Below are 4,440 nucleotides of genomic sequence, written 5' to 3'. Positions count from 1 at the left end.
ACACAAGGTGTTCCTCCTGTATTCGGGAGTTGCATAATCTCATAGTCAGAGGAACATGTATAAGTCATGAAGAAATAAATAGCAATGAAACTAAACGATCATTATGCTAAGCTAACAGATGGGTCTTTTCCATCACATCATTCTCTAATGATGTGATCCCGTTCATCAAATGACAACACATGTCTATGGCTAGGAAACTTAACCATCTTTGATTAACGAGCTAGTCAAGCAGAGGCATACTAGGGACAATCCATTTGTCTATTTATTCACACATGTACTAAGTTTCCAGTTAATACAATTCTAGCATGAATAATAACCATTTACCATGATATAAGGAAATACAAATAACAACTTTATTATTCCCTCTGGGGCATATTTCCTTCAGTTTACTGCTATCTTTTTGGGGTTATGCTTTAGATACGGCTGCATTCACTTTAAATAGGGCACCATCGAAATCCGTTGAGATGACTCCATATGAACTGTGGTTTGGCAACAAATCCAAGTTGTCGTTTCTCAAAGTTTGGGGCTGCGATGCTTATGTGAAAAACCTTCAACCTAATAATCGAACCGAAATCGGAGAAATGTGTCTTCATAGGATACCCAAAGGAGACTGTTGGGTGCACCTTCTATCAAAGATATGAAGGCAAGATATTCTTTGCTAAGAATGGATCCTTTCTAGAGAAGGAGTTTCTCTCTAAAGAAGTGAGTGGAAGGAAAGTAGAACTTGATTACGTAATTATACCTTCTCCCTTATTGGAAAGTAGTTCATCATAGAAATCAGTTCTAGTGATTCCTAAACCAATTAGTGAGGAAGCTAATGATAATGATCATGAAACTACTGATCAAGTTACTACTGAACCTTGTAGGTCAACTAGAGCAAGATCTGCACCAGAGTGGTATAGTAATCCTGTTCTAGAAGTCATGTTACTTAACCATGATGAACCTACAAACTACGAGGAAGCGATGATGAGCCCAGATTCCGTGAAATGGCTTGAGGCCATTTAAGCTGAGATGGGATCCATGTATGAGAACAAAGTATGGACTTTGGTTGACTTGCCCGATGATCAGCAAGCAATAGAGAATAAATGGATCTTGAAGAAGAAGACTGACGCTGACGGTAATGTTACTGTCTACAAAGCTGGACTTGTTGCGAAAGGTTTTCGACAAGCTCAAGGAGTTGACAACGATGATACCTTCTCACCTGTAGTGATGCTTAAGTCTATCCAAATCATGTTAGCAATTGCCGCATGTTATGATTATGAAATTTAGCAAATGGATGTCAAAACTTCATTCCTTAATGGATATCTCAAAGAAGAGTTGTATATGATGCAACCAGAAGGTTTGCTTGATCCTAAAGGTGCTAACAAAGTGTGCAAGCTCCAGCCATCCATTCATGGACTGGTGCAAGCCTCTCGGAGTTGGAATATACGCTTTGATAGTGTGATCAAAGCATATGGTTTTATACAGACTTTCGGAGAAGCATGTATTTACAAGAAAGTGAGTGGGAGCTCCGTAGCGTTTCTGATATTATATTTGATGACATATTGTTGATCGTAAATGATACTGGATTTCTGAATAGCATAAAGGGATACTTGAATAAGATTTTTTCAATGAAAGACATTGGTGAAGGTGCTTATATATTGGACATCAGGATCTATAGAGATAGATCAACACGGTTAATTGGACTTTCACAAAGCACAAACCTTGAAAAGTTTTGAAGAAGTTCAAAATGGATCAGTCAAAAATGGTTCTTGCCTATGTTACAAGGTGTGAAGTTGAGTCAGACTCAACGCCCAACCATTGCAGAAGATAAAGAGAAAATGAAAGTCATTCCCTATGCCTCAACCATAGTTTCTATCATGTATGCAATGCTGTGTACCAGACTTAATTTGTGCCTTGCTATTGGTTTAGCAGGGTGGTACCAAAGTAATCCAGCAGTGGATCACTGGACAGCGGTCAAGAACATCCTGAAATACCTGAAAAGGACAAAGCATATGTTTCTCGTTTATGGAGGTGACAAAGAGCTCGTCGTAAATGGTTATGTTGATGCAAACTTTGACACTGATCCGGATCACTCTAAGTGACAAACGGGATACATATTTTTATTGAATGGTGGAGCTGTCAGTTGGTGCAGTTCTAAGCAGAGCGTCGTGGCGGGATATACATGTGAAGCGGAGTACATTGTTCCTTCGGAAGCAGCAAATGAAGGAGTCTGGATGAAGAAGTTCATGTCCGGTCTAGGTGTAATACCTAGTGCATCGGGTCCAATGAAAATCTTTTGTGACAATACTTGTGCAATTGCCTTGGCAAAGGAATCCACATTTCACAAGAAAACCAAGCACATCAAGAGACGCTTCAATTCCACCCGCGATCAAGTCAAGGAGGGGACATAGAGATTTGCAAGATACATACGGATCTAAATGTTACAAACCCATTGACTAAGCCTCTCTCACGAGCAAAACATGATCACCACCAAGACTCCATGGGTGTTAGAATCATTACTATGTAATATAGATTATTGACTCCAGTGCAAGTGGGATACTGAAGGAAATATGCCCGAGAGGCAACGAAACTCAAACTGCGAAAGAAACAAGATCCATTTACTAATCTGGACTTAAGTAAAATTTTATAGTAGCAAAATCTTGTTCAAGTTGGTTAAACAGAAAGAGGGCTTCGAAACAAAGATCTAGGCGCTTGAATCGCCTGATTCTGATAAACGAGCGAAAAGATAAACTAAAACGAAAATCGGGTCAGAAATCACGATCGAAAATAATCGCGGAAAAACCCTGGAAAAAGAAAAACCAACGAACAGGCTAACGAACAAACGTTCGCTGTCTGCGGTTAACGAGAGAAAACCGTTCGTTAAAACGAACGTACGAACGGGCGTTCTCTAAATAACTAAACCAAAAAAACCAATCTAAAAAAATAAACGGGGTTTCGAAAAAACCGAACGGTTTTCTGACGGAAACCGGTGGCTGCCTCGGTTCGCGTGGCGGCGGCGATGGTGGTCAACTCCGGTGGCGACGGCAGTCAACTCTAGCGGCGGGGTCGGCGACGGCAGCGCGATCGTGGGTTTGGGTTTGGGTTCGGTGGCGGCGGCGGGTGGGCTGGGGTGGGCTGCGGGATCGGCGGGGCGGCTTATAAAGCCTGGGCGGCAGAAGTCCTAGTCGGGTACGGCCCGACTAAGTCGGTTGACTTTAAAAAAATCCGCGCAGAAAAACAAGGAAAAGAAATACTAAACGGACTCCAAAAATCCTGAAATAAATTTTCCCCGTCCTCTAAAAATTTAGCGGACAAGGTGAACATTTATTTGGGCCTATAATGCAATTTTGAAAAACACATTTTTTCCTAATTCATACAAAATAGCGATAAAACTCCGAATAAAATTCTTATTTGATTTTAGTATTAAATCTCCAATATTTCTTTATTTTGAGGAAGTCATTTTATCCCCTCTCTTTTATTCTCATAAAAGAAATATTCGAAGAGAAAATAATTAAAATCAAACGATCCTCTTTTCAAAATTTGAGAAAACTCAAATATGAAAATTACGAAATCCCTAACTCTCTCCGTGGGTCCTTGAGTTGCGTAGAATTTCTAGGATGAAGCCAAAATGCAATAAAATATGATATGCAATGATGATATAATGTATAACATTCCAAATTGAAAATTTGGGATGTTACAAACCTACCCCCCTTAAGATGAATCTCACCCTCGAGATTCAGGTTGGCTAGAAAATAGGTGAGGGTGATCCTTCCGTAGGTCTTCCTCTCGTTCCCAGGTGGCTTCATCCTCGGTATGGTGGCTCCACTGAACTTTGCAGAACTTGATAACCTTGCTGCGTGTGACTCGGCTGGCAAACTCGAGAATCTTCACTGGTTTCTCCTCGTAGGTCAAATCGCTATCCAACTGAATCGCTTCCAGTGGCACCATATCTCTCAGAGGAATATCAGCCATCTCTATGTGGCACTTCTTCAACTGAGAAACGTGGAACACATCGTGAACTCCTGGAAATCCTTCGGGCAATTCCAACTTGTAAGAAACTTCTCCCATACGTTCCTAAACCTTGTATGGTCTCACAAAACGTGGTGCTAACTTTCGCTTAACTCCAAAACGCTTCACTCCTCGATGTGGTGATACATGAAGATACACTCTGTCTCTGACTTTGTAAACTGTCTCCTTGCATTTAGAATCCGCATAGCTCTTTTGCCTGGACTGGGCTACCTTGAGTCTATCGTGAATTAGTTTAACCTTCTCTTCAGACTCTTTAATCAAATCTGGTCCAAACAACTAACGGTCTCCAACTTCATCCCACATCAACGGTGTCCTGCACCTCCTTCCGTACAATGCTTCGAAAGGGGCCATCTTAAAACTGGCTTGATAGCTGTTGTTGTAAGAGAACTCTGCATATGGCAAATTGTCGTCCCAACTAGATCCATAGTC

Source organism: Triticum aestivum, chromosome 5A (assembly GCF_018294505.1).
Source record: "Triticum aestivum cultivar Chinese Spring chromosome 5A, IWGSC CS RefSeq v2.1, whole genome shotgun sequence".
NCBI classification, from domain to species: Eukaryota; Viridiplantae; Streptophyta; class Magnoliopsida; order Poales; family Poaceae; genus Triticum; species Triticum aestivum.
This window is presented reverse-complemented; position numbering follows the sequence as displayed.